Consider the following 24,524-nt stretch of genomic DNA (forward strand, 5'->3'; position numbering starts at 1 on the left):
AATACAATGTGACTGTAATTAATCTTTTATTCAGTCTTTGTGGTAATACCCAAAGTTGAAGAAGCTGTGGTGAAAAGTTTCCCAAAGGATTCATTCAGTAGGTATCCACTGAGCTATCTACCAGACGCTGTTAGGCTATCAGGACAAAATCATGAATCAGACAGAGTAGGCACCTGCTCTTACTAAGCCTACATTATGGGAGGGCTGAGCAAAATACATAACTCACTCATTTCAGGGGGTAGCAAGTAATAGACTTAAAGGAATAAAGAAGGTGCCACCAGAGTAATGGAACCTGAAGGCGTCGGCCTTGCAGAAACCTGACTCAAGGGTCCAATACATAGAGGCAGTGGTCTACAAAACCATTCTGGGAAACTAGGTCTATTTTCCTTCCTTTCAAATAATTGCCCCTCATATCTTCAGTGGAATTTCTTTCATTTGTTTTACCAATTGCTCTTTAATTGAAAATAACATTTTTAAAAAACTCTTGTCCTTAGGTCTATTCACAAGGCTAGATTCTCTACATTCCAGATCAACTTTCTCTGTCATCCAGGATAGCCTGAATTGCAGTTTTCATTTCTTCCACTAGGGGCCACCCTTGCAAATGGTTTCTAAAGGCAGTTTCTGAAGGTGAGATAGTCACTATTACAATTTTCCTCATTTTGAAGATGAAGAACCAACCTGAGGCTCAGGGAGATTAAGAAACTTTCCCAATATCCCATAACTAGTAAATGGCAGAGGTGAGATTGGCCCTTAACAGGTTTTTTTTTTTTTTAAAGCTCATGGATAATTCTTCTCTCTATGGAAAACCCTATTAGGGCCTTGGATATTTTTACAGGACGGATTCTGCTTAAGATCCCAAGGATAGGGTAAGGTCATGCTATGCAGAGACTGGGATTTGCTAACTGGTAAGTGAATTGAGCTGCCAAAGAAGGCACAGGTAAGGAACAGGTGCTTTGAGTAATCACTCCCACTCCACTTGCCCTCCCAGATGGTCCAAAGTTAAAACCATGCCCTACCCCGTCCATATAGCTCAACTCTGGTCTGCAACTCTCTTCCCAGACTAGTAGGGAGGGGGCAGTGGTGGCGGCAAGAGGTAGCTGTAATAAATGATGGCTGGTTTTAGACACCTGGATTGCAGACACAGATTCTACTACGTTCTTTCTCACTGACCTTAAGCAAATTGCTTAACCTCTCACCCCACTATGGCCCAGTTTTCTCTGCTGGAACATGAAGGATACAGACACCAACCACCCCTGGTCAAGCCTAAACTCTCCAGGGTTTCGTGACGATTAACCAAGATAAAATGGTGGATGTAATCATATTTTGAGAGCTAACAAACAATGCCTGTGAACAATAACTTATTCTTATTTCTATTTATTTGAGTACACAAGCTAGAAAACCAGCATTTTCTAAAGGAACAGATGAATCCTAAAATGACAACAGAAGCAAGAAGAAATGTAAGCACTCAAAGACTGGGAAAATCAAATAGGAATTTTCTTTTCAAGCTAGAAAGTGACTTTAAACCGGTTCATAATGCAGACATAAACATGGACAGCGTATACATTGCATTGCAACTAAATCTCTGACCCAACAGTACTCTGATGTGGCAGACTGGATCACTGACGGGAATGTGGAGTGCAGCACACATTCAAAGCAGCATGGGTCAGTCACCATCTTTGAGGGAGGCACTACTGCCTGGTCCCTATTACTGCTGACTCATAGCAACCCTGAATAGGGTTTCTGAGAGTGGCTGGTAAGTTTGAACTGCTGACGTTGAGGTTGGCAGTCCAGTGCTTATCCTACAGTGCCACACCAAGGCTCAGTAGGGTCAAAAATCCCAAGCACAAATGCATACACTGTGCTTGTTTCTGTTGAAGCTCTGCTAGAAAAACAAGATGTTTTCCAAGTAACCACTCCCTGCCCCCAGCAGAAATAATGATGCAAATGGACTGTGGGCCTTTCTCCTATAAGCAGGGAACAAGAGCTGCACTCATTTAGCAAACAAATTCCTTTCTGCAGTGAAAGTTGGACAAGCATGAATAGGCTTGCCAAGGGTGGTGGCTTGAAAAGTAACTTGAAGTAAGGCACTTCACTTGCTGTGGGGCATCTCGTCTTAATGACAGCAAAGCCCTGCCCTATGAGAAGTGACAGAAGACATATGAGGAACAGACAGCCCCAACCTGAATTTCCAGGTGTTCATTAAGATCCATTATCTTTCTGTGCAACCAGATTCCTCCAGGCGGGCTGATAAATCAGTAATTACACGAAAGACAGAGGGGATCTCCAGCTCTGGTAAGACTCTGAGAAGTTCACTTCAACCCTGGCAAGGGATGGCCAATGTCTCTGAGCCACCATGAGCCCTAAAGCCAGCAAGTGGCAGGAAACAAGAATGGAAAAACAATAAACCTAAAAGACTGGTACAAATAGGAAATACTGTGGGTTTAACTCCAGACCACAATTGTTGTTGTTGTTGTTAAGTGCCGTTGAGTCGGTTCCGACCCATAGCGACCCTGTACAGGGTTTCCGAGGGTGTAAATCTTTACGGGAGTAGAAAGCCTCATCTTTCTCCCGCGGAGTGGCTGGTAGTTTCGAACCGCTGACCTTAAGGTTCGCAGCCCGATTCGTAACCACTACGCTACCAGAGCTCCTTATAGCAATGCAAATATCACAATAAAGCCACTCACACAAATTTTGTTTCCAAATGCATATAAAAGTTATGTTTATACTATACTAGTCTATGGGACACCTTGTCATAAACCATTCACTTTCTGCTATAGGATCAGCAATGGACAGCGAATCACAAGGTTGGCAGTTCAAATCCATCAGCTGCTCCTTGGAAACCCTATACAGGGTCTCTATGAGTAGTGGTTGACTTGATAGCACTTAACAACAACAGAGCCTGTGTGTGGCGTTGGATTGCTAACTACACGCTTGGCAGTTCAAACCCACCAGCAGCTCTTAGAAACCCTACACAGGGTTGCTATGAGTTGGAACTGACTTGAAGGCACACAACTACTATAACAACATGGTCTACTGAGTGTGCAACAGCAATATGAAAAAGTTTGAAAGACTGAGAATTACAAAAATGTCTCTGCACATGAACTAAACAAGTCCTGTTGTAAAAATGGTGCTGATAACTTGTTCAACACAGGGTTGCCATAAAAAATTTCAATTTCTGAAAATTCAGTATCTGTGAAGCACAATGAGGTATGCCTCTACATGGGTATTCCATAACAAAGGCTTAAAACTAAAGCCAGCAGGGGATTAACTATTCTCTAATCTACTATATGGAGTCCTGGTATGGCACTGTGGGTTAATGCGCCAGATTGCAAAACTGTCTGAACTGCAAAGTCAGTGGTTCAAGCTATACAGGGTTGCTATGGGTCGGAACTGACTCAACCGCACTTAACAACAACAATCTAGTATATCCTCTTTTCCTAGCCTTGTTATTTAATCTAGTATAGACACCAAACCTCAATGCCAAAACTCATTATTGTTAGGTGCCGTTGAGTTGGCTCATAGCGATCCTGTGCACAGCAGAATGAAACAATGTCCATTCCTGCTCCATTCTCACAATTGTTATATTTGAGCCCATTGTGGTAGCCACTGTATCAAATACATCTCATTGGGGTCTTCCTCTTTTTATGACCCTTTACTTTATCTAACATGATATCCTTTTCCAGAGACTGGTCCTGATAACATGTTCAAAGTATGTGAGTCAAATGTCTTACCATCATTACTTCTATGAAACATTCTAGTTGTACTTCTTCTAAAACAGATTAGTTTGTTCTTCTAATAGTTTGTGGTACTTTCAATATTCTTTGCCAACACCATGATTCAAATGCATTAATTCTTTGGCCTTTCTTATTCAGTGTCCAGTTTTCACATGCACACAAAGAGATTAAAAATAGCATGGATACAGTCAAGTGTGCTTTAGTCCTCAAAAGTGACATCTTTGCTTTTTTAAAACGTTAAAGAGGTTTTTTGCAACAGATTTTCCCAACGCAATATATGACTTAATTTCTTGACAACTGCTTTCACAGCACTGATTGTGGAGCCAAGTAAAATGAAATCTTTGACAATCTGAATCTTTTCTCAATTCATCATGCTGTTTATTGGTCCAGTTGTACAGATTTGTTTTCTTTACATTGAGTTATAATCATACTGAAGGCTGTAAATTTTTTATCTCCATCAACAAGTGCTTCAAATTCTCTTTACTTTCAACAAGTAAGGTTGTGTCATCTGCATATTGCAGGTTGTTAGTGAGCCTCCTCTTATTCTGATGCCACATTCTATACATGATTATTTGTGCTGCATACAGATTGAATAAGTACGGTGAAAGGATAGAACCCTGACACACACCTTTCCTGATTTTAAACCATTCAGTATTCCCTTGTTCTATTCTAATGATAGCTTTTAATCTATGTACAGGCTCCTCATGAGTATAATGATAAGCTTTGGAATACTCATTCTTCACAATATTATCCATAGCTTGTTATGATCCATGTAGTTGAACACCATTGCACCATTGCAAGTAAATATCTTTCTGGCATTCTCAGCTTTCAGCTAATATCCATCTGATGTCAGCAATGCTATCCATCCCTCATTCCATATCCTCTTCTGAATCCAGATTGAATTTGTGGCAACTCCCTGCCAATATGCTGGGACAGCTGTTTTTGTATTATCTTCAGCAAACTTTTACTTGCATGTGATATCAGTGATATTGCTAGATGATTTCTGCATTTTGTAGGGTCACCTTTCTTTTGGACAAGGCACAAATATGGATCTCTTCTAATCAGTTGTCCAGGTAGCTGTCTTTTAAATTTCTTGGCATATAATAGCGAGTGCTTCTTGCTTTGTATCAGTTTGCTGAAACAATTCAATTGGTATTCCTTCCAGTCTTGTTTTTTGCTAATTCCTTCAGAACTGCTTGGACTTCTTCCTTCAATACCATTGGTTCTGGACAATATGCTCTTCCTGAAATGGCTGAATATCAACTTTTTTTTTTTTTTTTTTTTAACTGTTACTGTTACTACAAGAACAAACAAATCGCTTCCCTAGGAAACATCAAGGCAAGTGGCCAGGTCCTCTCAACGCAAACCCCCTTCCAAGACTAAGACTCAACGGAAATGCACGCTCTGATTGGTGACCACACATATCACCAATGGGGGAAGTGGGGTAAAAGCAGCAATGAAGCAGCAATCTAAGCCCTACAATGTTCAGTGGAATTTTGTGGACCCAGTCGGGGACCTGGATGGCAAGCAGTGTGAGGTGACCTGGCTGGGGACTCTTGGGCCCAGAGTCAGTGGCGTGGCCACAGAGGAGTTGAGAGGAGAGTGGAGCTACCGGCTGATGGGAAGAGAGGGCACATGCACAGGAGCGCCCACACTTGCAGATGATACCCACGTGACCTGGACTGGATGAGATGACTGGATGATCGGAGCTCAACCAGGAGAAGAAAGAATAGGGGGGAAAAAAAAGAGTGAGCTGATACAATCTGATAAACTTGACCTATACCTACAGAGCAGCAACTCAAAAGAAGGAACAAATCCTTACAGCAAGAATCATTCCCACCCCCTCCACACACAGAGTGGATGGAGATGGGCAACTTGGACATTGGATACTCAAATGGGGAGAGGGGGACTACAAAGGCAAGAAGTGACTGGCTTACAAGCTTTCAAGGGGGAACCTAGTGCTAGGGAGCATGGCGGAAGGCAGAATCTCCAGTGGGTACTATTCAATCTGTCTGGGTGGAGCAGATGAAAGGAAATACAGATGGGTAACTCGTGATACTGTAGTGAATAATGCTTATCAAGATGGATTATGAGGGTTGGAAATGCAAAGGTAGACGTTTTGGAAAAGGGAAGGGAGTGATTAATTCTACAGGCTAGGAGCAGAGGTATCTGGGACCACTAACGGAGAAGAGCCAAGAGCGGGACCCTACCCAGAGAAACAAAGATGCCTGAGATGGAGACAGAGACGACGACGTGGAGTAATGAAGCGGCTGGGGACTTTGGATCCAGAGAGGGAAAGGGGACTGTGGGCTGAAAACTGGGGGGGGGGAGGGAGAAGAGTACAGGGAGTACAGGGGGCGGGTTTCTAGGATATACCCTTTGGTTGGTTGATGATGCATGGAGGGGACTGGAACCATGGCAATGAGATGCTATATGATGGAATGAATGTAAGACTAAGGTTCTCTCACTTTATTGCTGTTTTTCCCTCACTTCCCCTTATTGGTGTTGAGCATGGTCACCAATCTTCACTTTTGACAACTTGCAGTCTTCCCAGATTTATCTATCACACATTCCATGTCCTGATTAGTAATGGATGCTTATAGCTGTTTCTCCTTCTTTTGAGTTGTATACTATCAGCAAATGAAAGCTTTGCTCCATCCCTGACACTAACATTGATTCTACACTTTAAGGAGGTAGCTCTTCCTCAGTCATATTTTGAATGCCTTCCAACCTAAGGGGCTCATCTTCTGGTGCTATGTTGTGCTGCTATTCCTAAATATTTTAGGGGCTACCTGGTGTGGCACTGTGGGCTGGCTAATGTGTCAGACTGCAAAGTCATTTGAACTGAAAGGTCGGTGGTTCAAGTTCACCAGCTGCTCCTTGGCAACCCTATACAGGGTCGCTACGGGTTGGAATTGATTCAACAGCACTTAACAACAACAACAACAACAATCCTTTAGAAATGGACTGCCTATTCCTTCTTCCTTGTCTATTCTTGGATTTCTGATGTGGCATTGTTGGATAAGCACTGGACTGCAAACTACAAGGTTGGTGGTTTAAACTTATCAGTTGCTCCATGGGAACCCTGTAAGGGTCACTATGAGTCAGAACTGACTTGATGGCACTTAATAACAACAACAGTCTGTTCTTAGTCTGGAAGCTCTGATGAAACTTGTACAACATGAGGAACCCTCCTGGTTTTTTAACCACCAATGGCATAGCCTCCAGCATGCAACTCCAAAGCAACAAGCAGGCCACCATAGTATGGCAAGAATCTGTTGACTATTTCTGAATGAGCAAATCTTTTCACCACAGTATCATCAGCATCATCACCTCCATCAAATACCACAGCCTCAACTAATACTTTTAACTAGTACTTTAAGTATGTATAGAATACTATGCAACAGGGATATTCAAAGCCCTTTACAAATAATTAAGTTATTTACTCTCACACCCCATGAAGCTGGTAGAAGCCCTGGTGCTTCAAGTCCTCTGTGTTTAAGCACTTGACTACTAACCATAAGGTGGGCTGTTCAAACCCACTTGTTGTTAAGTGCTGTCGAGTTGACCCCGACTCATAGCGAGCCTATATAGGGTTTCCGAAGAGTGGCTGTTGAATTTGAACCACTGACCTTGTGTTTCAAACCATCCTTGCAGTCCAGTGCTTGCCCTACAGTACCACACCAGGACTCCTTCAAACCCACCAACCACAGGAAAAAGATGTGGCAGTCTGCTTCCATAGAGATTACAGTCTCGGGAACCTGATGGGACAGTTCTGCTCTGACCTATGTAGAGAGGTTGCTATAAATTGGAATCAACTTGATGACAACAGCTTTGGTTTACTTTTCAATGAGGCTGGTGCTACTCAAGTTCCCTTTTCACAGATAGGAAAATTGAGGCAGCTAATAAGTGGCAGATTCGGGATTTGAACCCAAGCAGTCTGAACTGAAAATTCATCCCTATGCCTTTGTTTTCCCCTGCAATCCAGATTCTTGAACTGAGCTCTTTCTGTTCATTTTTCTCATGTTATCCTCCCAACTACCCTGTGAGGTGAGGCATCATTATCCCTCTTTTCCTTTCCCTAAATGACAAGGAGTGGAGGGGCAGGGCTGCGATTTGGGTCTGTCTGATCCCACAGTGAGTCCTTATCACCACTATACTGTTATTCATATGTAAAATGGGTATATGCTTTCTACCAATAACATGGAGTATCACTGAGGAAAACAACAACCAAAAAGAATTTGCATTAACAGTCAGTTTGGAATTCTTCATAGTATGGATGTTAAAAGAAATTAAGAGTAATTGGGTAAGAAGAAGAATGAAAGAAATGGGATAGGGTTGAGAGGCAGTTGTTTGTTTTTCTTTTCCTTTTTCTAAATACATTTTCTTTATACATCTTTGTATTGTATTGTGAGTTACATTAAGAATGACCTCTAATGACAAGAGATGACTCAAATTCAGATAAATATTAGACACAAGTTCATGAAAAGCTTTTGGTCCAAGGACAGGCTTCAAGCACTCAGCAGCATTCTTTGTTTGGAATTTCCATCATGCTGTGCAACAGTCTGGATTTAAGGATTCCGTTTCTTCTCCCACCCCCAACCCAGGCCCATAACTGGAATGTGAGTGGGTTGGAATAAGGCATTCTCAAAGCTTCTATATATTTCTAGAAGGTGTTGAAATTTAAGGACAAATCTTGGTATCAAAGCCAGCTAACCATTGCTGAGTTATTTGTTAACTAGTGGGATGAGATAACTCAGACTCTTTCTTAGAAGCTGCGAGTACTTAAAACAGTGTTTTCCCCAACATGTACAAAGGGTGCATTATGGACTGTTTCCCACTCATCAAAATGCACTTCCCACAGCTGGCACCAAGGACCTCGGCATTCTGCTTCATTTCAAGAACATCTGAACTTGAGTGCTCAGCCGCAGGAACAGAAAATTACACACATAATCTTCAAGACAACATCACAGAGCTTTCTAAGATTCTTGGAGCTCACACTGCCATTGTATACATCCAAACCAAAGGCTACAGTTTCTGACAAATACTGAAGATAAAAGACAAGAAGTTTAACTTGAAGGATAAAAGAAATTCCAAACAACCCCATTTAGCTATGTAGGAATTTTTCTTTTTGCTGGTTAAAAGCACTGTTTCTAATTACAACCACAAAACTGTTAACTTTACAAACATCCCACAGTCTTTAAAATTTCTTTCTAGGTTGACCATTTTCTTAGATGGCACTGATGATTCTGTTATTGATGGATGACCATGAAATCCTTAAACATTCCAGGTTAATTGAGTGTCACACATTGGGTTGTTGTTGTTGTGTGCCATGGAGTCAGTTCCAACTCATGGTGACCCTGTACAGGGTTCCCGAGGCTGTTAATCTTTATGGGAGCAGAAAGCCTCATCTTTCTCACACATTGGGTAGACAACGTAAATTTTGAGCTACTCAACCATATGTTTAATAAAGGGGAGAACAAGGTACATTGGGTCTTCAATTTGATCTTTTTTTTTTTTTTTTTTTGTAGGGGGGATGTTGAAGGAAGTTTAACATTTAGAATCTACTAGATGACAACTAGTTACTCCTCATGGCAACCCCATACACAAAAGAATGAAATGCTGCATAGTCTAGTGCAATACTCATGATTGAGTTAGTTAATAACCTTATTAGATACAGAGCTCTGTGGTATAGGGATTTAATAGCCCCAGTTTTATAAATGAGGAAACTGAAGCTCAGAGAGGTGAAAGGATTTAGGCAAATCCCACAGTTATTAAGTGACAGACCCATGGTCTGATATCTAAACTAACTTGCAGGCTGCTTCTCACCTAGCTTGAAGGGAAAACTTTAAGCCTGATGAGCCATTTACAAGATTTTGCTGGTTGAATGGATGCTAGAAAGTTAATTCACACAAAACAGAGCAGTTAGACTAGAATAGGAATAACAGCAAATGCTCCCCTTTCTGCAGCTTCCCTGCACACACACTTCCTTCTCCGAGAATGAAGGCTGGCCTTGAATACCCAGTTCCAAGTCTCAGAAAAAACCTAAGGACATTTAGTCAGCCATGCAAAGGACGACGTTTTAGAGTTTAGATCCAAGAATGTTCCACTTTAGATCACCCGTATGTATAAGCTTAAAAGTTTAGTCGTCAGAGTTCCTCTATCAGCCAGCTTTAACCCTAAACATTTTCTGGGGATGATAAACAGTTTGGAGTATCAAGTTGCACAAGCACAACTCCCAGTGTTTGTCTACAAGCTTGTGTGATGTGCTCGAGGGGCACTGGCGGGGGCGCCTGAAACCATTAAAATCTCCTTTGTTGACAGGTGGATCCCACGGGATCCCAAGGATGGGAAGTTTATTTGCACGAAGCTTATGGTATTCTTTCTCTCAACCTCTCCCCAAAAGTCCATATCTAGAACAAACTATCTATGACCTTCATTAATTTATACCCTGAAAACAGATGTCAATAAAAACACTGACTCCTTCCTTTTGTTTCCATCAACATAGACTCTGGTGGTAAGCAGGACCTCAGTGTACAGAGGGAGGTGAAAGATTGAGGAAAAATTAGCCCAGGCCCATTTACACTTACACAGGAGAGTAAACAAGGATAAAGGGGATAGATAATCCATCATCTTTGATTTTTTTTTCTCCCTTTGTTTTAAGGTCACTCATGTGAGCCTGGGTCATTCTGAGAGTGTATTTTGCTTCCTAATCATGTTTCTACTCGGGTTAATTCTATTTTCGTTTTCTGGCAGCAAACAACATGGTGGTGATGAGCACCAGCCCAGAGAACTGTCAGAAATGGCACTTCTGGGGTTGATTAAAAGACAATGCAAAAAAAAAGACAATGCAAATACACCTGTAGTTTTTTATTTGTGTCAAAGTGAATAAGGTTCAAATTTTATCTTTCTAATCTTATTGAATCAAAATAAAATTTATCATGTTAACTATCATTAAGTGTACAATTCAGTAGAATTAATTACATTCACCATGTTCCATTCACCATCACTGCCATCTATTTCCAAAACTTAGCACCCCGAACACTGTATTCACTAATCAATACTCTCCAGCTCAATCTACTTGCTGTCTCTATGAATTTGCCTATAAGATATATTTCATATGTTATTGCTGTTAAGTGTTGTGGAGTCAGTTCTGACCCATAGCGACCCTGTACAGGGTTTCTGAGGAGTGGCTGGTGAGTTTGAACTGCTGACTTTGAGGTTCAAACCAATTTTGCAGTCAAGTGTTTATCCTGCAGTGCCATGCCAGGACTCCATATTTCATATATAAGTGGGATCATATAATATTTGTCCTTTTGTTGTCTGGCTTATTTTGCTTAGCATGTTTTCAAGGTTCAGCCATGCGTTAGCATGTATTAGAGCTTCATTCCTTTTCATAGTCCATTGAGGACTCCTGGTGTGATGCTGTAGGATTGGCACTGGCTGTGAACCACAAGGGCAGCAGTTCAAACCCACCAGCTGCTCCTTGGTGACCTTTAAGGGTCACTAGGAGTCGAATCCACTCATCAGCACTTAACAACAATAGACCTAAGAGTGGAATTGCTGAGTCCTATACTAATTCTATGGAGTTGGAGTGGCACTCTGGGTTAAGCATTGGGCTGCTAACCAAAAGATTATTGGTTCTATCCCACTAGATACTCTGTGACTGAAACATGACGCAGGCTGCATCTGTAAATATTTACAGCCTCAGAAACTCTCTATATAGGGTTGCTCTGAGTTGGAATCAATGGCAATGGGTTTAGTTTTGATTAATATGTCATTGTTATATGCTGTGGAGTCAGTTCCAACTCATAGAGACCTTGTACAGGGTTTCCGAGGCTGTTAATCTTTACGGGAGCAGAAATCCTCATCTTTCTCCCGCAGAACAGCTGGTAGTTTCAAATTGCTGACCTTGCAGTTCGCAACCCGATTCGTAATCACTACACTACCAGAGCTTTGATTTACATAATAATTCTATATTTAGCTTTCTGAGGAATAGCCACAGCACTGCAACATTTTAATTTCCACCAACAATGCAGAAGGGCTCAAATTTCCCCGTATGTTTAATTTCTCCATAGTTCTAAGGCCATTTGTATATTTTCTTTAAGAGAATGTTTATTCAAGCCTTTAAATTTTTTAAAACTGGTTATCTTTTTTCTTGAGGTAGAAAAGTTATTTTAACTTCCCTTGAGCTTCAGTTTTCCTATTCTGAAAAATGGAGACATCTTACCTCCTTTGGGTTTTGTTTCATGAATTCTGTAATTTATTCAACAGATATTTATTGACCCCTCCCATTGTGCCAGGCATAATTATAAGGGTGGGGAATACAGCTGTGAACCAAACAAAATCCCTGAGTTCTGGAGTTTACATTCTAGTGGCAAATAGAATAAACCACTAAGAAACAAAGAAAGAAATTAACATATGTCAGACATGAGGTGGAATGGAGAAAAAGGAAGGACTGTGGGAAGAACTGAGTCAGGGTGGAGTGGCGGGGTGGGGGTGGGGTGGGGTGTGCCTTGAAGCCCATTCACAGTGACCCGGCACAGGGTTTTTGAGGCAAGAACAGTTTAATAGAGAGCATTTAGGGAAAGCCTGAAAAAGGGCCAGTTGTATATTTAGTAAGGGAGTGGGCCACATGGTAACGTTGGGGAAGGGGTTCCAAGCCTACCCAAGTGCTGAATGACTACCATGTGCCCGGCGCCATGTTCTAGTACTGACGATCCAGCCAAGACCACAGCAGATAGAAATCCTTACTCTCTTGGGGTCAACATCTAGTGGAAAAGTACCATTAGTGCCAGGGTACCACGCAGGCCTAGAGTCAGCGTTAGCCTCAATTCCTTCAGTCTAGGAAGACCAGAGGGTCTTACCTACTACTTGATCTTTTCAGGAACAAGGCACAAAAAGAAAACAACTCAGTTTAAAATAATTTCTTATCCAAGCCTCTCCTGACCAAAACAGAAACTGCCAAAGTTCACTGATAAGACCTCACCCAGTTTAATCTCAACATTCCTGCCTGGATGGGGGGAAGGGGAGGGGGGAGGCTCCAATGGCCTGGAGACTGAGGGCTTGGCTTGGAGTTTCTAGGGTGGGCGCACTAACTGGCAAGGAACCTCATCCCAATTTAGTTTTGAAAGAGGGGTAGGGAAAGAGTATATTTGTACATGGGTATTTACCTTTGCTGCAAATACATCTATGAAATGTGGTGGAGAATACAGGAAGAAGTTATGAAAAGTTCTTGTTGCTACTGTTGTTAGTCCTGCCTCTGTGCACAACAGAATGAAACACTGCCTGGTCCTGCGCCAACCTCACAATCACTGTTACACTTAAGCCCATAGCTTCTGCAACTGTACCAATCCACCTCACCTCATTGGGAGTTTCCTCTTTTTCATGGACCCTCCACTTTACCAAGCATGATGTCCATCTCCAGACACTGGTCCCTCCTGAAACATGTCCGAAGTATGAGAGATGAAATCTCACCATCTTGGTTTCTAAGAAGCACTCTGGTTGTTCTTTTTCTAAAACATACTTCATTGCTCTCTGGCAGTCCATGGTACCTTCAATATTCTTCTCCAACATCACTACTCAAATGCATTAATTCTTCTTCCTTATTCATTGTCCAACTTCCACATGCATGAGGTTTTTGAAAATACCAAGGCTTGGATCACGCACACTTTGGTCCTCAAACTGATTATCTTTGCACTTGAACACTTTAAAGAGGTCTTTGTGCAGCAGATTTGCCTAATGCAATAAGTCATTTGATTTCTTGGCCGCTACTTGCATGACTGTTGACTGTGGATCCAAGCAAAATTAAGTCTTTGACAACTTCAATATTTTCTCCATTTATTATGATGTTATTTATTGGTCCAGTTGTGAGGGTTTTGTTTTCTTTACATTAAGGTGCAAAAAAACTTCTTAGACCTTACTAAACACTTTGAGGGATTGAGTTGTTGGGCCTGGGAGCTCAGGACGATAGTTTCAGGGGACACCATGATCAATTGACATAAAATAGTCAATAAAGACAATGTTCTACATTCTATGTTGGTGAGTAAGAAGCAACTGTGGGTCTTCAAAAAAAAAAAAATCAGAGCCATCTAAGGTGCAACTATTGGTTTTTCCTTGGTAGGAGGAAAAGAAAAATGATGACAATTGAACACTTGGAAACATCAGTCTTCTGCAACCCTGAGACCAAAAGAATGACTTGGCGTCTGGCTACTAATATAAACCACTCTGATAGGGATCACATTACAAGGTCCTGGATAGAGTGGAAGAAACTATGGGGAAAAAACTCAAATCCTAAAAAACAAACAAACCCAATTCTCTTAGTGTCATAAGAGATTGGTGGAACCCTGATTTTGGAAATGCACTCACAACCGGCTCAATTTTCAGACAAGCACTAGACAGTTATATAGAGGAACAACAACACTAGTGAGGTACACACACTACAGAATGAGCAGCCATTTGAGATCAAAATGGCAGTATTCACCCAAGGGCCAAGTTCAGAAAGCTGGGAAAAGAAGAAATGGAAATAAGGAATACAGGGAAGAGGTAGGATTAAGTGATGTTGTATTGAGGGGACTGAAATCATTGAGATGAAACGAAGTGTCTGATTTGTTGACTGTAAAATTGATGATGTGCTCTGTAAACCTTCATTCAATTAAAAATAAAAAGTTCAAAAGAAAAGGGGTGAGGAAATTCTAGCAGGGTGCTGGCAGCTACACTGGGAGTCCTGCAAAGGTAGAGGGGCCACTTCTTTCAGTCCACTCACACCTTCTCGCACAGGAAGGAAGGGTTCCCCCAAAACAAGGAGAATGGGGCAACCCTCTGACTTCCACAAACTGAAGGAGTTTCATTGTCCCAGCTCTGGCTGCATGCTAAATTCGCAGACATCCCACCCCACCTGCCTAAATACAGAGGTGATAACTGATCATTTCCCTGGGCTGCAATGCCGGAAACATTCCTGTGGTCAGATTGGGCAACTCTAGGAACTGTTGGCCTACTAATTAGAAAGAAAAGACTCCCTCCTGCACCACGGTATCTACCTAACTCTTCCTTTCTGTGGTGTACCCCGAAGTCAAGGTGTGCCCCATATTCCAAATTCCAAAGCAGCTCAACCTCTCAAGGGAAGGGGCTTCCAGAATACAGTAAGAACCAATAATTGCTTACAAATTATGCCTTGAGACATAAGCACTTTGTACACATTGTCACAACAACTAATGAAGGACTTAATTTTAACTCCCTGGTTTAAAAGTAAAAGTTCAGAGATGTTAAGTGACTCTTGAGTAGCAGAGCTGTAATTCAAACCCAGGTCCCCAAAGCTTATGTTCTTAACTCCTGCAGTCTTTAAGGTTTGGGGCCTCCTCTGGCTTAGACAGTCAGAACACATGCATACCCACAACTTCCTTTCCACTTACCCTCTGCTGTCCAGTCCTCACAAGTGCTTTGCTACCCATGTCTTGTTGTTTGTTGTTATGTGCCATGGAGTCGGTTCTGAGTCATAGTGACTGTGTCTAGTTTTCCTTCAAACCAGACTTTTTTTTTTTTTTTTTAGTTTTAAAAGCAGGATCTTGAACATGATAAAATAAGTTACTGAATATAGATGTCTAAACAGCATTATTCATAGCAACCAAAAATGTCCGTTAGCTAATGAATAAATGAATAAAATGTGGTAGAGCTATATAATATTATTTAGTAGCAAACCATGAAAAGGAATGAAGAAATATGTGCTACAATATGGATGAACCTTGAAATTTTTATTTTATTTAAAAGAAGAATTATAAATGACCACATGTCAAATGTTTACACTCGCATGAAACATTCAAAATTGGCGACTATATAGATAGAAAGTAAATTAGGAGTTCCCTGCGGCTAGAGTAAAGTCTTGGTGTGGCACTGTGGGTTACTGTGCTGTACTGAAAATTCAGTTTGAGCCCCAAGGCCGGTGGTTCAAATCCACTAGTTGCTCCTCGGAAGCCCTATACAGGATCGCTATAGGTTGGAACCGAATTGACAGCATTTAACTACAACAGGGCTGGAGAAGGAGACCTGGTGTGGTGCTGGAGGATAAGCACTGGACTGCTTACTGCAAGGTTGGGAGTTCAAATCTATCAGCTGCTCCTTGGATATCAATGTGTACAAAGTGCTTATACAAGGAACTAACTCGATGGCACTTAACAACAACAGGGCTAGATAGAGAAAAGAAGCCTGGTGGTGCCACGGGTTAGGTGTCAGACTGATAATCACAAGGTAAGCAGTTCAAACCCACCAGCCATTCTGCTCACCTGTAAAGATACCTGAGTGTCACTATGAGTCAGAATTGACTTAATGGCCTTGGGTTTTTGGTGTTTAGACTAGAAAGGGGACAGATTGGGGGTGTGTGGCTATGAACTGCAGGCTTTCTTTTTGGGGTGATGAAGGTGTCCTAATATTGACTGTAGTGATGGCTACACTCTGAATATACAGAAAGTCATCAAATTATATTTTAAATGGGTTTAATTTATGTCATGTGAATCTGTCTCATTGCAGCTGTTACAAAAAAAGAGAGCATAGATGAGCCCCAAAACACATCACCATGGTCTCATCCACACTTGGAAACTGCTGCGATCACCTATTCAGATCCTGATCTACACCCCTTTGGAAATTTCACTTTCTTTCCCCAGCCTTCATCCCTATGTGTCTCCTGTTCTTCTAAAAATTAGAGTCTGGATACCATGATTTTTTTCAAGGAGCTCTCTTCCCAACTTTTTCCTTTCTTTCTATTTACTCACTTAAAAGGAGGTAGGCCAGGGTGAAATCTGACTCTCATAGTATAGGGTTTCCAAGGAGTAGGTTAACAGTCCAGTGCTGATTTGTTGTTGTTGTTAAGTGTCATTAAGTCAGTTTCAACCCATAGCAACCCTGTATATGGTTTCCGAGGAGCGGCTGATAAGCTTGAACTGCCAACCTTACTTTTCAAACCAACTTTGCAGCCCAACGCATTAACCCCCAGCACCACAGTTGTTGTTGTTAAGTACTGTGGCATCGGTTCTGACTCATAGTGACCCAGCACCGGGTTTCCAAGGCTGTAAATCTTTACAGGAGCAGAAAGCCTCATCTTTCTCCCACGGAACAGCTGGTAGTTTTGAACAGCTGACCTTGAGGTTAGCAGCTCAATTCATAACCATTAGGACAGGTATAATACAGCAATAAAAAGGGAACAAGGGGAAAACGGAACAAGCAAAATGGAAATTAATGAGAATGCTGACATATGGTAACTGATGTCACAGAACAATTTGTACCAAAATGTATTAAATGTGTAAAATTTTTAAAAATTCACTATGTGAACTTTCATTGCCAAAAAAAAAAAAATCAATAACTTAAAAAAGGAAAGTAAAGACAGAAAAAAATTTAAATGAACAAAATACTCCTAAAAATAGATGAACCTTAAAAAGATTATGCTAAGGAAACAACCCATTCTTAAAAGACTACATATTCTATTTATATGAAAATCTTAGAAAACTAGAGATAGAAAATAGAAGAGTGGTACCTAAAGACAGGCAGGAGTGAGTCCTAGTGTGGTGAGACACGATAAGCACTGGACCCCAAGGTTGGTTTGAACCGCAAGGTCAGCTGTTCAAACTCACCAGCAGTTTCAGGGAAACCCTATACAGGGTCACTGTGAGTCGGAACCAACTCAACAGCATTTAACAAAGGTATTCTAACCCTGGCTTGTGGTGGTTACTGCACAACTGTGTACATTTATAACAATAATCTAACTGCATACTTACAGTAGGTAAATTACATGGTGTGTAAATTATACCTCCAGAAACCTGTAAAAAGATCGTTATTAGGGGTCTCCCTTGAGGAGGACCCCATGAATTAAAGTTCCATGATTCCAAAGTTCCAGTCCACACACCCAGTGATGCCAGGGTCAGAGTAACGAAAAAGTGGGGAGGGAAAAGACAAGCCATAAAGAATTCTTAATTAACAATAACATAGTTAACACAATGACAGTTATAACTTGCAGGCAATGGGTCAATGCTTCACAAGCACGGTCTCCTGTGCTGAGAATCAAGTAGGGTCTTTAAATCCCTTTGTTGCTGATGAGCAACTGAGGCCCAGAAAGGCTTAAGTCATTTGCTGAAGGTCACGGAACTAATCAGTCTTCAAAGTACGATGCACACCCGAAATAACCAGAGCCAAAGCTTCTGTTTATAACCACTTGCAACTACTCTCCCCAGAGGCAGGACATGCATGACACAAAGATTGATACAACCACAGATTTAGTCTCTGCAAAGAGCACAACCCAGACAGAAATGTGCCACACTGGAGGGCCATATCTCCCATGCAGAAATGTGCTGAATACTGGCTGGGGAAACACAGTTCATGGAATTTAGAATCTGGAGCCATTCAATAACTGAAAACCTCTTTCACAGTGAACTAACCATTTCCAAATTCAGTTGTGCTAAAAGTTTGGACCCTTTGCCTCTGACATTTGGAATAAAACTGCTAGAATAGCTGAAAAGGACAGCTGGAAGCGAAAGCAACAGAAGTTAGGCATTTCCCACAGAGCCTCCAGGTCACATGCATTTGCAGATGACTCTACATACAACAAGTACTCACTTGTCCAACAGAGCTTAGAAGGAACTTTTTTTTTAAATGAATGCTAACATCATTTTTGATTATCCAGAACAAATAAGCATTGAAGTGAAAGGCAGTTGCTTCCAAGAATATTTGCTAAATCATCTCTGATTGGTTCAGAAGCTAATCATTCAACTAGCCACACGTACCTTTTCCTCAGGACCCTCAGAAATATATCTCACAAGCAATCTCACTTCCCTGCATATTCAGTATTGAGGAAAACAGAAATATCTCAAACTGGAATGCTCATTCCAAGAATTCCAAGCATGCAAGAAAATAAAAAGAATAAGATAAAAGGACATGTAGAAAACCCACACACGGGCTCCAGATGTGGACTTTGGTATGTGCTGGGGCGTAGCTACAGGTAAACTCTCATAAAATACTGCGTGCAGGCCAGTTGTTTCCATATAGAGCTGTGACGTCTGTCCCAAACAGCAGTCCTCAGACTTTTCTTGGTTGTGGCTCTTGCAAAATGTTCGCAGGTCCATTTACTGGGCTTTTTCTCATTTTCCAGTGTGATTAAGAATTGCACATTTGCCCATAAGTAAAATGACGTACATACAGGGTTATTCAGTGAGGCGTTATTAAAATAGCAAAACCTGGGAAACAACTCAAACATCTATCAATTGAGGATTAGTTAAGCAAATCATGGAATTTCCTTACAATGGAATACTATGTGACTATAAAACAAATGAGAAAGCTCTTTGTGCAGTGCTGTAGAATATCATTCAAGACATATTGTGAGGTGATAAAAGCAAGGTTACAAAGTGATGTGACTAAAAGGGTAAGAATATTCTTATATAGAAGTTTTGTACTAATAAGTGCAAAGGAGTCTTGGTATGGCTCAGTGGGATGATGCGTCAGACTGCAATGTCATTTGAATTGCAAGGTCGGTGGTTCGAACTCACCAGCTGCTCCTTGGAAACCCTATATAGGGTCGCTATGGGTCAGAATTGACTTAACTGCACTTAACAACAACAACAACAAGTGTGAAGGCTCCATACAATAAGCACTGGACTGTGAACCACAAACAAGATCCTCTGTTTGAGCCCACCAGCCACTCCTCAGGAGAAGGATGTGTGGCTTTCTGCTCCCTCAAAGATTTAAAGTCTCAGAAACCCTATACAGGATCGCTACAAGTCAGAACCGACTTGATGGCACTTAATACAACAGTAAGTATTGGACCAAAAGGAGCAGATGGGAGTAAGTTTATTCATTGTATACTTTTTATATTGTCTGAATTGTTAATGAGATTAATCATTAAAACCAATTGCCATCCAGTCATCCTGACTCATGGCGACCCCATGTGTGAGAGAGCAAAACTGTGCTTGCTACACAGTATTTGTTTTCAACAGCTGCTTTCTCACAAGTAGAACACTAGGCTTTTTTTCAAGCAACTTTTGCGTGGACTTGAACCTTAAGCTTTCAGTTAGCAGTTGAGTACATTAAACATTTGTACCGCCCAGGGCCATTTTTGAATAATTACCTATTCATAGCCTTTTTTTTTTTTAAATCGTATTAAAGTTGCTGGCTATTCACACATGAATAGTTTTTATTTTTTAAACTGCTCACAGGGCTTTGGGGATAAGCTATGGCCCAATCAGAAGGAGCTTTGGGGTCCCCAGAGGACCTCAAAAGTTTTGAGAAGTTCATAAACACAGGATGTAGGAGGGAGGGGCCCATATGGGTGATGGGAAAGAAGAGGGATGACCAACCATGACCAAAGAAGGAAAGTGTGATTGAGGTGGGACCTCTGGTCCTCTGCTAGATGCTAAGTCAAGTGACCCAGCCTTTGGACATGTCCTCAGGCAAGTCCCTTTCATTCTTCCTGGTTAAGTTTTCTTATCTGTAATACTCAGGGTCTGAACCATATCAGCAAAGATGTAATGATCACAGGCCTCAGACATCCTGGTCAGTACTACTGTTTTGGAAATCATTCTGATCATCTTCAATGATTTGACATGCTGAAACCCTTTCATCCAAGCCCGCAGAACCCACCTCTAGGACTTAATCCCATACAGACTCCGACTCTTGCAGAGGAAAATAAGAAAGGAAAGTTGCTGCAGATTTGTTTATGGAGACAGAAGACAGGGCACCTACTCAATAGAATCAAGGCAGAAATTGTAAAAAGTGAGGCAGCTGTTAAAAGGACTCAAGTAAATCTATATTGTAATAATAATATGGGAATAACTGCAAGCTATACCACTTAAAAATTTTTTTTTAATTCACAAAATAGGATGGAGAATATGCTTAGAATACCCTTAAAAAGATATACAAGAAGTTAGTAATGCTGGTTTTCTTGGAGGTGATGGAATGTTGATGGCAGAGCTTAGAAGTAGAAGAGAGAGAACTTTTTAAAAGATATAAACTGTTTGTACCATTTAAAAGGAGTCTTGGTGGTTAAGCACTCAGTTAACTTAAAGGTCAACAGTTCAAACCCACCATTCACTCCATGGGAAAAAATGAGGCAGCCTGCTCCCGTAATGATTGTTGTTAAGGTTCCAACTCATAGTGACCCTGTAAAGGGTTTCCGAGGAGTGGGTGGTGGGCTTGAACCATCCACCTTGCAGTTCAAACTGACCTTGTGGTCCAGCACCACACCAGGACTCCCACAATGATTACAGCCTTGGAAACCTTATGAGGCAGTTCTACTCTGAGCTAAAGGTTCGCTATGACTTGGAATCAACTGCAGTACATGAGTGGGTTCTACCTCCTCCAGCAATGGGTTTGGGGTTTTTTTGTTGTTGTTAAGTCCCTCAGTTCTGACTCATAGCATCCCTGTGTAGGGTTTCTGAGGAGTGGCTGGTGAATTTGAACTGTCAATCTTGCGGTTCAAACGAACATCGTGGTCAAATGCTTATCCTACAGCGCCACACAAGGACTCCATAAATTTCTGTTTCTAAAGCTACTCACTTTGTGGTATTTAGATAGGATGGTGGTGGTCATTGTGTGCCACCCTTGTATAGGGTTTCTGAGGCTGTAAATCTTTGTGGGAGCAAAATGGCCTCGTCTTTCTCCCACGGAGAGACCAGTAGATTTGAACTACTGACCTTATGGTTAACAGCCCAGCTCATAATCTACTACCCTACTAGGGTTCTTGGTTTTTACTGGATACTCTTTAAATGTTGTCTTCATATAAAGGAAAAATTTCTTTTCTTCAATGAAAAGGCTAAACTGAAGGAGGGACCGGTGTTTATTTGAATGTGACTTCAACCAACGCAAAGCGGCTACCAAAGTCCCCTAATGCAGACTTTGGTTGCAGTATCAGAAATCAGGCACTCAGGCCGTCCATGGGAAACTGTATGGCCCTGTTCTGCCTGCTTCTATTAGTGGTTTGATAAATACCTTGTCAGGGTTGCAGCTAATAATCTAAACGATAACTGTTGTATTCCTTCCCAAGAATCAAGCCTTCAGAGGGACATTGACCCATGGAATGGGTCCAGAGCAAAGGGCAAAGGAGCCAGGATTGTACGTAGCCCAGAAAGACCGGGAAGAAGGTGCCGGGGAAAGGAGACAGTTATGATGGCACCAGAGGGCAAGGCAAGGGCTACGGGAGAGAAACAGTCTCAAAGAGAAGGAAATCTCTATTCTAAGGGCTGACCCCAAAGAGGACTGGGTGGCCAACTTCCTGAATGTCTCTCTGCAAATACTGGTACAGAAAGATCTAGAGAGCACCAAGAGAGATCTCAACGGTGCCTCCAACTAGTGGGGTGACCACAATTGGATAAAAGTTTCCTCTTTCTAAAACATAAAGTCTGATCTCCACACATCATAGGGTTGTTTGGAAGATGTGATAAGAGTTCTTATTAAGCCAAAGTCTGGTAGGTATGTGGTTAGTTCTCCAAGTGTTGCATCTGTTATTATTATTTATTTATAAATGGTGTTTAAGCCCAAAAATGTTGTGTTATATATAATCTATCTTAGAATACTTCTTCTTTTTTTTTAACGTTTAAGAAGCTGGAAACTTCTTCAGCTGCCTCTGAAGCCACGCTACAGGAGAGGGGGCAGTACCCTCACTGGGTGTGTCCAGCTGTCAGGCAAGGACAGCAGCAACAGGACTGTCTCACCAGGTTTGGTCCACACCACTTGGGGTTTGCCACTCCTGCTTGTTAGTGTGGTAGCCCTTGCCTGTCAGGGTGTCTGTGAAGCCAGAAGGAATTGCCAAACTTGGGAAAGTCAATAGCCCCATATCCCTCTCCTGATCCAAGTTTCAGTACCACAGGACTCAAACTAAGCCCTCTCTTGTCAGGCCACCTGGACATCTCTGGGAATGACACACTGCACAAACACAACATCCTGTCCCTCCTTTGAGGGCTTAGTAGTAAGTGCCTCTTTCGTGAACCAAATTTCTGGGTTTGTGAATAGGTTTCAGGAAGGCATAAGAGTCCCTAGAATTATATGTAAAAATGTGGGCAACTATGGGAGGTTCCAGGAGCCCTGGTGTGGCGCTGTGGGCTAATGTGTCAGACTGCAAAGTCATTTGAATTACAAGGTTGGTGGTTCAAGCTCACCAACTGCTCCGTGGAAACCCTATACGAGGTCGCTATAGGTCAGAATCAACTCAAAGGTACTTAACAATGACAACATGGGAGGCTCCATGTTCATTTGACAGCTTCTCAAAGGGATCTGAGATCCCAAGTGAAGGTCTCTGGGACAGAGACATAATTAGGGGATTGTGGGTGTTGGGAAGGTGGTTAAGTGGTGTTGGGAAGGTGGCAAGTCAGTGAAGGGGATCCACCTGAGACCATGATGACCAGCTGTTTCCTTCCCACACGCTCCCCCTACAATCTTTTAAACACCAGAAGTTAAACAGTTCCAAATCTTCTAGCTGGCATGTTTTGTTTTGTTTTTTAATTGTGAATTATGTGATAGTTTACATGGGAGAACATTAGCTTTACATTCATCCTATCATATATGGTTTCATTGCCATGGTTACAATTCCCTCCATGCATCATCAACCAACCAAAGGGTATACCCTGCAAGCCTGCAAAGCATCTGACACTTCTTTGCCAACAAAGCCAAGTCAGCTTTGGAGCCTGGATTACTGCAGTAGCCTACCAAAGCTCCTCCTCATTTCTGCACCTGGTCCTGAGAGCCTGTTTTCTACAAAGCAACTTGAGTGAACCTGTTAAAATTGCAGTCAGAAAAAAATGATTATGATATGAAAAAACAAAAACAATCAGATCACAACACTCCTCTACTCTATTCAGAAGCCTCCAGACACTCCCCATTTCGCTCAAAGCAAATCACCAAGTCATTGAGATCAGGTCTCCAGCTACTCCTCTGACTTTGTCACCATCTACCTGATGTGGCGCTGTGGCTTAATACAACGTCGGTGTGAACCGTAAGGTTAGCAGTTCAAGCTCAGCAACTCTTCCTTGTAAACCCTATATGGCACTTAACAACAACACTCTCCCTTTGGAGTCCTGGTGTGATGCTGCACGATAAGTACTGGACTGCTAACCAAAAGATCGGTGGTTCAAACCCACTGGCCACTCTTCAGAAACCCTATATAGGGTCACTAATTACCAACAACCACCCTTCCCTTAGAAAGTCCTGGTGTGGAGCTGTGGGCTAATGCGTCAGACTGCAAAGTCGTTTGAACTGCAAGGCTGGTGGTTCAAGCTCACCAGCTTCTCCTTGGAAACCCTATACAGGGTCGCTATAGGTTGGAATTAACTCGATGGCACTTAATAACAACAACCCTTCCCATAGTCACTCCATTACAGCCAATACACGACGGACTCACTTTCCAAGTCCTTTCCATTTACTCTTCCCTCTACCTGGCATGCTCTTCCCAAATATCTACATAGCTCCCTCTCACTCCAATCCCAATGGTTTCTGCTCAATGTTACCTCTGAGGCCAGTCCTGACCCATCTATCGCCAACATTCCCTCCTTGTCCCTCTTCTCTGCTTGATTTTTTTCTCTATAGCACTACCACTTTATTATATACTTACGATCATTATCTTATCTATTATCTATTGTCCCAGTAGAACAGGAATTTGGGCAAAATGTTGTGCTCTCTGATGTGCCCTACAACAGCACTTACTAAGTCCTCAATAAATATTTGATGAATGAATAAATGATACCTTTGTCTCCTCCAAATATCCTGTCAAATCACAATTTAAGGCCCAGATAGCCCCCAAGTCAATCTAAGGTGCAGACACTTCAA

At 41.8% G+C, this 24,524-nt stretch overlaps 1 protein-coding gene across 1 annotated transcript in view; it reads right to left on the minus strand.

The window, feature by feature from the left end:
• CDH1 (cadherin 1, type 1, E-cadherin (epithelial)) overlaps nucleotides 1-24,524 on the minus strand; it is an 88,210-nt gene that overhangs the window by 29,601 nt on the left and 34,085 nt on the right. The window lies entirely within an intron of this gene.

The sequence above is a fragment of the Chrysochloris asiatica genome, unplaced genomic scaffold (genome assembly GCF_000296735.1).
Source record: "Chrysochloris asiatica unplaced genomic scaffold, ChrAsi1.0 scaffold00037, whole genome shotgun sequence".
Classification (NCBI taxonomy): domain Eukaryota; kingdom Metazoa; phylum Chordata; class Mammalia; order Afrosoricida; family Chrysochloridae; genus Chrysochloris; species Chrysochloris asiatica.